The sequence below is a fragment of the Schistocerca cancellata genome, chromosome 1 (genome assembly GCF_023864275.1).
Source record: "Schistocerca cancellata isolate TAMUIC-IGC-003103 chromosome 1, iqSchCanc2.1, whole genome shotgun sequence".
NCBI classification, from domain to species: Eukaryota; Metazoa; Arthropoda; class Insecta; order Orthoptera; family Acrididae; genus Schistocerca; species Schistocerca cancellata.
In genome coordinates, this window is record NC_064626.1 from 156,794,126 (window position 1) to 156,805,197 (window position 11,072).

Consider the following 11,072-nt stretch of genomic DNA (forward strand, 5'->3'; position numbering starts at 1 on the left):
GCGTCAGCGTTACCTGACGTTTTTGACGAGTATTGGCAAGTGAATCAGCGTAGACGAGGGGCATGCTTGGGCACATTGTTCTCCCCTACAGTTGCGTTTTAGTTACAATGGAGAGGTGAACTGTGCAACACCGTCGTGGAGACGTTCTTTAAAAATGCAAAATCTGTGACAACCACTCAGAGGAATTTCCGTCTCCAATGGTGTAAGTCCAACCCGCAATACCATTCTCCTATGGGTTAAAAACTTTCGTGAGACAGGTTCTGCAGCGAAGAAAAACCTGGGAGTCAGTGGAAAGCCGGTTACATCATCCGAAAGTCCGGCTCCGTAGTGCAGCGGTAGCGTTACCGCTTACCATGCAAGGGGGGAGCCCGGGTTCGATTCCCGGCAGGGGACTGGCTATTGTGTGTCATTCATCATCATTTTCATCATCGTTGACACGCAAGTGGCCGAAGTGGCGTTAATTAAAAAGACCTGCAATACGGAGGCCCAACCCCCAAGGGGATATTCCGGTCAATAAATGCCATGCGATCATCATCCGAAAACGTTGAAGTTGTGCATCATACAATTCAACAGAGCTCTAACCCATCTGCAAGACGACGTGTACAGTCTCTTGTGTTACCAAATTCCTCCGTTCGACGCATTTTACCCCATGTAAATTTTCATCCCAACAAACTGCTGTTAGAAGGAACGTCAGCCTTGACCGTAATATTGATGGTTTATTGATAGCAATATCGATTTTCAATCACATAGTGATCATCTTGAGTGCTGTGGTGTACAAATTAAACTCATAGGCACTGGTATCAAGTTATTATCAGTAACCAAAGCTAAGAAACGATCACAATAACTGTGAAGTTATTCAATATAACTGTGAATAATTATTGTGATCGTTTCTTGGCCTTGGTTACTGATAATAACTTGATACCAGTGCCTATGAGTTTAATTTGTACACCACAGCACTGAAGATGATCACTATGTGGTTAAAAATCGATTTTGCTATCAATAAACCATCAATAGTACGGCCAACGCTGACCTTCCTTCTAAATTCACATATATTGTCGTTGTGTACACAGCACTCCATGGAGTCGCCAGTCAATAAAACTGCTGTTACTCAGGAGTTGGTCACAAGATTTTATGAGTAGGAGACGTTTATTGGGGTAATGAAAGAGATGTTGGAGGAAGAACCTGGAATTGTGATTTTAATGTCAGATCAGGCTCATTTGTGGTTAAACGGCAGTACTAACAAACAAAACAATAGTTATTGGTCTCTAAACAACCTTCAGCAACTGCACCAACGCCCATTGCATTGTGATAGGGTTGCAGTATGGATTAGGAAAAATTTGGAGTCATAGTCTATCTATCTATCTATCTATCTTCTATCTATCTTCTCAGCGATCACAGGCCCTGTAGACCACGCGCTGCATCAACGATCTGCTTCCACCGCCTTCTATCTCTCGCAGCCTCTCTCCACCCTGCGGAAATTCCCAATGCTGCGATGTACTTTTCTATGTTATCTTTCCACCTTGTACGAGGTCGGCCCAATGGACTTGTTGCCTGGAGAGTTCCTTCATGGAGTCGTAGTGCCGACGATAAATAGCTTAGACAAGAAGAGAATGGAAGCTTTCGAAATGTGGTGCTACAGAAGAATGCTGGAGACTAGACGGGTAGATCATGTAACTACTGAGGAGGTACTGAACAGAAGTGCGGAGAAGAGGAATTTGTGGCAAAACTTTACTAGAAGAAGGGATCGGTTGGTAGGACACGTTCTGAGGCATCAAGGGATCACCAATTTAGTATAAGAGGGAAGCGTGGAGGGTAAAAATCGTAGAGGGACACCAAGAGAAGAATACACTAAGCAGATTCAGAAGGATTTAGGTTGCAGTATTTTCATGGAGATGAAGAAGCTTGCACAGGATAGAGCAGCATGGAGAGCTGCATCAAACCAGTCTCAAAGCTGAAGACCACAAAAAACAGTGCCTCATTTCTTCGAAGAAAATCGGAGCGCCGTCACTGTGAACGCGGAGCATTATGTGACAATGCTGTATGAATTTCTCATCCCAGAACTTGGTCGCCGTGGCATAAATCGGCGAAATGTTTGATTTCAGCAAGATGGTGCGACAGCTCACACTCCCAATATTTGTAAGTCTTAAGTAAGAAGAGATGTTGAAACTTCCTGGCTGATTAAAACTGTGTGCCGGACCAAGACTCGAACTCGGGACCTTTGCCTTTCGCGGGCAAGTGCTCTACCATCTGAGCTACCCAAGCACGACTCACGACCCGTCCTACCTTCCAGACTTCACAGAAGCTCTCCTGCAGACTTTGCAGGACTAGCATTCCTGGAAGAAAGGATATTGCGGAGACATGGCTTAGCCACATCCTGGGGGATGTTTCCAGAATGAGATTTTCACTCTGCAGCGGAGTGTGCGCTGATATGAAACTTCCTAGCAGATTAAAACTGTGTGCCGGACCGAGACTCGAACTCGGGACCTGTGCTCTCAGATGGTAGAGCAATTGCCCACGGAAGGCAAAGGTCCCGAGTTCGAGTCTCGGTCCGGCACGCAGTTTTAATCTGCCAGAAAGTTTCATATCAGCGCACACTCCACTGCAGAGTGAAAATCTCATTCCAGTGTGAAAGATGGCTTCTTACAGTTCTTACAAAATCTATAAAAATAGTAGAGCAAATCCGAGACAAATGAGGTGCATTCAATGAAATAATAATTTTTCAATATAAACTTCTAATATAACTTCTAAACACTTTACATGATTTTAAGAAACGGTATGATTGCGCACTAGCTATCATAACTGAAAGCTACATACACACTATATGATCAAAAGTATCCTGACACTTGGATGAAAATGACTTACAAGTTCGTGGTGCGCTCCATCAGTAATGTTGGAATTCAGTATGGTGTTGGCCCACCCTTAGCCTTGATGATAGCTTCTACTCTCCAGGCATACGTTCAATCAAGTGCTGGAAGGTTTCTTGGGGAATGGCAGCCCATTCTTCGCAGAGTGCTGCACTGAGGAGAGGTGTCGATGTCGGTCGGTGAGGCCTGGCACGAAGTCGGCGTTCCAAATATCCCAAAGGTATTCTTTAGGATTCAGGTCAGGACTCTGTGCAGGCCAGTCCATTACAGGGATGTTATTGTCGTGTAACCACTCCGCCATAGGACGTGTTTTATGCTCGATCGTGTTCAAAGATGCAATCGCCATCCCAAAATTGCTCTTCAACTGCGGAAAGGAAGAAGGTCTTTAAAACATCAATGTAGGCGTATGATGTGGTAGTGCCACGCAAAATAACAAGGAGTGCAAGCCCCCTCCATGAAAAACACGACCACACCATAACACCACCGCCTCCGAAATTTACTGTTGGCACTACACACGTTGGCAGATGACGTTCGCCGGGCATTCGCCATAACCACATCCTGCCATCGGCTCGCCACATTGTGTACTGTGATTCGTCACTCCATACAACATTTTTCCATTGTTCAATCGTCCAATGTTTACGCTCCTTACACCAAGCGAGGCGTCGTTTGGCATTTACTGGCGTGATGTGTGGCTTATGAGCAACCGCTCACATCCCGCCTAACTGTCATAGTACTTGCGGTGGATCCTGATGCTGTTTGGGATTCCTGTGTGATGGTCTGGACAGATGTCTACCTATTACGACTGTCTTCAACCGTCGGCGGTCTCTGTCAGTCAACAGACGAGGTCGCTCTGTACGCTTTTGTGCTGTACGTGTCCCTTCACGCTTCCACTTCTCTAAGACACCGGAAACGGTGGACCTAGGGATGTTTATGAGTGTGGAAATCTCGCGAACAGGCGTATGACACAAGTGACACCCAAATCACCAGACCACGTTCGAAGTTCGTGAGTTCCGCGGAGCGCCCCATTCTGCTCTCTCACGATATCGAATGACTACTGAGGTCGCAGATATGGAGTACCTGGCAGAAGGTGGCAGCACAATGCACCTAATATGAAAAAAGTATGTTTTTTGGGTGTCCGGATACTTTTGATCACATAGTGTAGATAACGCTCGACCGCATACGGCGAGAGTTTCTACTGGTTGTCTTCGTGCTTGCCATTCCTACTGTGGCCAGTAAGGTCGCCGGATCTGTCCCCAATTGAAAGATTATGGAGCGTTATGGGAAGGGCCCTCCAACATCTTGGGATTTTTGCAATCCAATGCGCCAATTGGACAGAATATGGCACGATACCCCCGGGAGGACATTCGGGAACTGTACCGTTCAGTGCCAAGCCACATAAGTGTTTGCGTTAGGGCAAGAAGCGGGCCAACGCGCTTAGAGCCATTTGAACCATTTGAGTACCAAACGCAAAATCATTGCGACGCCAAATTTTCAATGCAAAATTTTTTCGAGTTTCGTGCAGCGTCTTAAATGGTTCAAATGGCTCTGAGCACTAAGCGACCTAACTTCTGAGGTCATCAGTCGCCTAGAACTTAGAACTAATTAAACCTAACTAACCTAAGGACATCACACACATCCATGCCCGAGGCAGGATTCGAACCTGCGATCGTAGCGGTCGCTCGGTTCCAGACTGTAGCGCCCAGAACCGCACGGCCACTCCGGCCGGCCGCGCTGTTGAGTTTCTCAATTTGTGAAGCTGTTTCTGTTGAACAAATCAAGATTCTTTTCTGGAATTGTAATCATTTGTTTGTCAGCACATGTACATCACATCTCCCGATTTCCATCACATTCTGGTAATTCCTTTGTTGTGTGTTATTTTTTAGGGTTACGTGCCTCAGTCTGTGAAAGCGGAACCCTTATAGGATTGCTTTGTTGTCGGTCTTTCTGTCTGCCCGACTGTGAAGAATTCTTTTTCACAAGAACGTGTAGACGCATCAGGTTCAAATTTAGATCAATTATTAGGATCTACTGTTCCTTGGCAGGGTAAAAATTGTAAGCTTCTAAGTCTGTTCAGTCAAAAGCCACTATGTCACATACCTTGATACTGGAAGCCTCACGCATCAAAACCTATAGCGTACTTCCCATTGGCGCAAAATACATGTCTACACATAAGTGAGTTTGCACGGAACCGTCAGCGCGCAAGTCCCACATGCACGTGGACAAATTGTTTTTCTTTGTCTGAGCGTACTATGCGTACAAAGGTTGTAGTATTGTGTTATGCATTCGATTATTAGAGATAACATAACAAATTTAATAATGAAATTGAAAGTAATTAGCTAATCAGCTATTTAGCGTAATATCTTTGAAATAAAAAGTAGATGAGATTTGTACGTGATTTTTCGCTTTTTTTTTCAAATTTGGGACATAGGCACATGCCTTTTCCTTGGCCTTTGGAACCAAAATTACCCAAAAATTACTTTTTCGTGCAATGGGAAGTAAATAAGAGGGGAGGGGGGGGGAGGGTTGGACAAAGAAGAAACGAAATTTGAAAAATAAGAGCCACGTTAAACAGCATGTAACGGAATACGATTGCAGTGGGATCGTGGTCTATTGAAACTGTGGTTTACGTTCCGTGATTTCGCTGCTCGCATTGATCGGGATTCCACGCCTGTCAGGAGAATATGGAATCTCTGGGTTCAGGAGAGCCATCATGGGCGTACCCAGCGAGGGGCAGGAGGGGGGGGGGCAACTGCCCCCCCCTAGAAGATATTCGCAGTCTTTTACTAGTTTACTGTTTTATTTAATAAGAAATGCTGCACGTTTTCTCGGATTGTACAAGTGCATTCTTGTATTTAAAATGTTTATTAAAAGCAGTTTTTTCACTCGTTTACTGTTTTATTTAAGAAGAGGTGCTGTATGTTGTCTCGAGTCCTTGTTTCCTGAGACTAGTATGACCTGCCTCCCCCCCCCCCTTCCCTCCCCTAGTTCAGATCCAGGGTACGCCCTTGAGAGCCATACTCAACGTCTTGTAGGATCTTAGTGGCCAAGCGCGACTTCGACCCGAGAGGACGAACGGAATGTGCGCCCGACCGTGCAGGTTTGTAAGGCCACGTCACATGCATTGACGGAGGAAGTAGACTTTTTGTCCAAACAGACAGCGCGAAGACACGTGGAGCACCACGGAGTGTCAGCACTGTGACTACTGTTGGTATAGAGTGTCACTGGGTGCACAAAATAATCGCCTCTGGTTCTTATGTCCGGTGATCTGGACGGCAAGCGTTGCATTTGGGACGTGTTAACGTCTCAGCAGAGCCCTGTTTCGAGTTTTCCGTGACGTTATCTTTCAACCAGATTACGCAAGACCACAAGTTTCCTGTGCTGTCGTAACCTACTTCGTTACAGAGTTCGTTCGACTGTTGTCCTGGCCAACATGTACTCCACATCTCTCACCTGCCGAGAACATCTGGTGAAGGGTAGTCGAGAGACTGCCACGCTACCAGTCTCCAGCCCCTTGAAGAGCTCCGATAGCTGAAGCAGCATGGAGCGGCATATCCGCATCTGTCATCCCAGCTCATTCGATTCGCAGCAGCTGTTGCTGTCACAGATGGGAATTCTGTGTACTGACTTTCGCACCATGTTATATCCGCAAATTGCTTACCAGTTTTTTCATCACGTTGAGTCCATAGCTGAAAGTGATGTTGATTAATGAAAGCACCACAGCTACATTATTACACATTTGTTGTGTTACGATCGGTTTTGTTTCTTTGAACGTCTTAAGGCTGCCGAGTTGCACTGAAGTCAAGGCATAAATAGTCTGGTTGTCGAATGTAATATTCAAGACCAAATCCGAGAAAACTGATGGTAAACTTACTGCCGGCCGCTTGGCGGAAGTATAGCGAGCAGACACGGGATGCTGCGTGTAGTGTTCCTGGATTTTGTCTTTCACATTACGTACGAAAAGACCATTTATGTTTCCACTTCAGCGCAACTCGGCAACCTGAAGATGTTCAAAGAAAAAAAAAAATGCCGGTCTAACACAATAAATGTGTAATAAGACAGTTGAGATGGTTTTCATTAATCAGTAACTTACAAATTTAATCTCTACTCTACTGCACACTCACAAAAAATAAAATTCCGTTATTCATCATTGTTTTTGATGCAATTTTAACGGCGAGCAGTGTCCCATGAAAATTATCATCGCTAGTGGAGAGGAATCGGTTCGCACATGCCTCTCCATGAGTTTACGAAAATACACTACTCAGTGACGTTAAGGAATTTTCGACAAGCGGGAAACTTTCTCGCTATTGCATTTAGGTGAACGACTGCATTTTTTATTTCTTCACCTCCACTTCGGGCACGCAGTTGGTGCAATGGATATTTTCTATGTTCCTTTTTACGTGTTCGACAAGGAACGTGATGGCGTTTCCTACGACTCGAAAGTGTCCTCATTGTATTGGTGGCTTGTAAGCATGTTAGTAAGAATTTTAAGAATAGCCCATGATGACAGCAAGATTCTCTCGAAACCGGTTATTGTGACATAAAATAAAAGTACCAAGCGATCTTGGCTGCAGAATATTTGCCAGTTCTAAATCATAATTTCATCTGCTCCAAATTGGAACTCTGTTAGAGATCTCTAATAAGAGATTATTTTAGTTAAATGCTCAGCTCGTGCGTCTTGAGCCTAGCGGTCGTCCGGTTTGTTTCAAAACGAAAGAAACATCGGTGAGCACATAGGAAACACGTGTTACGCTTTCTGGTCATCCTACTCACTTCTAACGTGACAAAAGAATTTGTTTCTTAATCGAGGTAAGAAGAGTTGTTTTAAAGAAGCCTACCGGTATTGAGAGAAAGAAGAGTACCATACAAAATGCAATAAGTCAATATTGCAGCTGTTATATTGCAAACAGTGAGATAGATTTGTTTTGTGAGGTTCAATGAATTACCTGAAACGTACTTCACATACACAGTTGTTGGTAGAAGCTTTGTTGTTAGAATGTCAAAATGTTGCAAACCATAATTTTGCTGAGAGCTAGGGTACACCAAACATTCAGCTGAATCAGCCTGTCCAACACACCTCTGGACCTAATGGACCAAGCGGGACCGACCGACCACCGTGTCATCCTCTGCCATGGCGCCACTGGATGCGGCATGGAGAGGCGTCGGATCGGCACACAGCTCTCCCGGGCTTGTCAGCTTTGCAGACCTTGGGGCCGCTATATCTCACTCAGGTAGCTCCTCAGTTGGTACCACGAGACTCAGTGCAGACCGTTTCAGTCTTCCCACCAGCGAAAAGTCCTCAGCAGTGCCAGGAATGCATAGCAGCTAGACACGCTAACCACTTTTTATTTATTTATTTATTGCACCGGGCTAGCGCAAACACACTCCGACTACCAAAAATTATGTGCCCGAGTTACTCGCCGATGGAGTAATCCCAGAGGTTAGCTCGTCTTAGTGCACTGGGGGAGCATCACCCTACAGGAAGCCCCTTCATGCTTACGGTGTCTCCTACGCCAGGTAAGCATACCACTGAGCAACGGAGGCATACAACGTATTTGTGGCGACGAAGCAAAAATGACCCGGTGCTACCGAGGATTCTTGAAGTATAACAGTCACTGCCTTTATGTCATTAAACGATAATTTCCTTCACTCATTTTATTATGTCGGTAAGTGGTGTCGTCAGTATGGGTGGTTCTGAACGTTGATCCACTGTAGGAATATTCGTTGAATGACATGCTCATCATGCCGCGAGGGATTAGCCGAGCGGTCTAGGGCGCTGCAGTCATGGACTGTGCGGCTGGTCCCGGCGGAGGTTCGAGTCCTCCCTCGGGCATGGATGTGTGTGTTTGTCCTTAGGATAATTTAGGTTAAGTAGTGTGTAAGCTTAGGGACTGATGACCTTAGCAGTTAAGTCCCATAAGATTTCACACACATTTGAATTTTCTACAGTCGCAGGTTCGAATCCTGCCTCGGGCATGGATCTGTGTCATGTCCTTAGGTTAGTTAGGTTTAAGTAGTTGTAAGTTCTATGGGACTGATGACCTCAGACGTTAAGTCCCATGGTGGTGCTCAGAGCCATTTGAACCATTTGACATGCTCATGTAAACCAGTCGCTTTTATTGAATGTTCCTAGGTCCAAAAACAGAAAAGCTAGACTCAATGTGAAACGTCCCCTTAGAAAAATTATACATGACTGTGCTTAAACTGACACACAATATTTTTAGCGCAACACAATCTGACTTTCAAAAATCCCTACAAAAGAATGGCCCTGACTAACATTAACCTACACCTTTCACAAATCACTCACCTCACCAAAAATCCTCGTTACTCGAACCACTGCAATACAGCGAGTGCCACCACTGCCAGCTAAATAAAAGATTCAAACTACTGAAGGCACCAACCACTGATAGGCATAGTTAGCAAATGAAAGGTTTTGATAGAGAACAAACAATGCATTTACCTTAATAGTGTTGAAAAATCATAATATACATAGCAGTTCATATCCAGTCTTACAAATTTCAAAACTCCGCCATCTCTCTCCCCACATCCACCACCGCCGGCGGCCCACCTCCAACTGCGCAACGCCAGCGCTGCCAACATCCAGCTGCCCAACACTACAATGGCAGACAACAATGCAAACTAGCCACAGACTGCACACAGCACAGCCAGTGATTTTCATACACAGCGCTACGTAACGTCGCCATAAAGTAACGTCGCCAATAAGAAAACATAAACAGCCTACTTACAAATGTTATACACACATCAAATAAAGTTTTGCACCACCCTGGTTCCGAGAGTTCCGGAACCTGCACAGAAAATTGGAATAGAGATCGACATAAACATTTCCGATCTTTTTATTGCTCATGAAAACCACACATCGCATGTTGTACCGTCATACAGCGAGACCTTCAGAGGTGGTGGTCCAGATTGCTGTACACACCGGTACCTCTAATACCCAGTAGCGCGTCCTCTTGCATTGACGCATGCCTGTATTCGTCGTGGCATACTACCCACAAGTTCATCAAGGCACTGTTGGTCCACATTGTCCCACTCCTCAACGGCGATTGGGCGTAGATCCCTCATTGTGGTTGGTGAGTCACGTCGTCCATAAACAGTCCTTTTCAATCTATCCCAGGCATGTTCGATACTGTTCATGTCTGGAGAACATGCTGGGCACTCTAGTCGAGCTATGTCGTTATCCTGAAGGAAGTCTTTCATAAGATGTGCACGATGGGGGGCATGAATTGTCATCCATGAAGAAGAACGCCTTGCCAATATGCTGGTGATATCGTTGCACTATCTGTCGGAGGATAGCATTGACGTATCGTACAGCTGTTACGGCGCCTTCCATGGGAACCTCCACCTTGCTGCACTCGCTGGACAGTGTTTCTAAGGCGTTCAGCCTGACCGGGTTATCTCCAAACACGTCTCCGACGATTTTCTGGTTGAATGCATATGCGACACTGATCGGTGAAGAGAACGTGATGCCAATCCTGAGCGGTCCATTCAGCATGTTGTTGGGCCCATCTGTACCGCGCTGCATGGTGTCATGGTTGCAAAGATGGACCTCGCCATGGACGTCGGGAGTGAAGTTGCACATCATGCAGCCTATTGCACACAGTCGTAACACGACGTCCAGTGGCTGCACAAAAACCATTATTCAACATGGTGGCGTTGCTGTCAGAGTTCCTCCGAGCCATAATCCGTAGGTAGCGGTCATTCACTACAGTAGTACCCTTTGGGCGACCTGAGTGAGGCATGTCATCGACAGTTCGTGTCTCTCTGCATCTCCTGCATGTCCGAACAACATCGCTTTGGTTCGCTCCGAGACGCCTGGACACTTCCCTTGTTGAAAGCCCTTCCTGGCACAAAGTAACAATGCGGACGCTATCGAACCGCAGTATTGACTGTGTAGGCATGGTTGAACTATAGACACCACGGTCCGCCGCTCGTGGTCTCGCGGTAGCGTTCTCGCTTCCCGGGCACGGGGTCCCGGGTTCGATTTCCGGCGGGGTCTGGGATTTTCACCTGCCTCGAGATGACTGGGTGTTTGTGTTGTCCTCATCATTTCATCATCATCCAGGAAAGTGGTGCAATTGGACTGAGCAAAGATTGGGTAATTGTACGGGCGCAGATAACCACGCTGTTGAGCGCCCCACAAACAAACATCATCATCTCTATAGACACCACGAGCCGTGTACCTCCTTCCTG

At 45.9% G+C, this 11,072-nt stretch overlaps 1 non-coding gene across 1 annotated transcript; it reads right to left on the reverse strand.

Moving 5' to 3' along the window:
- Positions 1–8,225: 8,225 nt before the first annotated feature.
- Positions 8,226–8,386, reverse strand: LOC126095818 (U1 spliceosomal RNA). The gene has a single exon (XR_007521989.1). It is a non-coding gene; the product is annotated as a U1 spliceosomal RNA (small nuclear RNA).
- Positions 8,387–11,072: the final 2,686 nt, after the last annotated feature.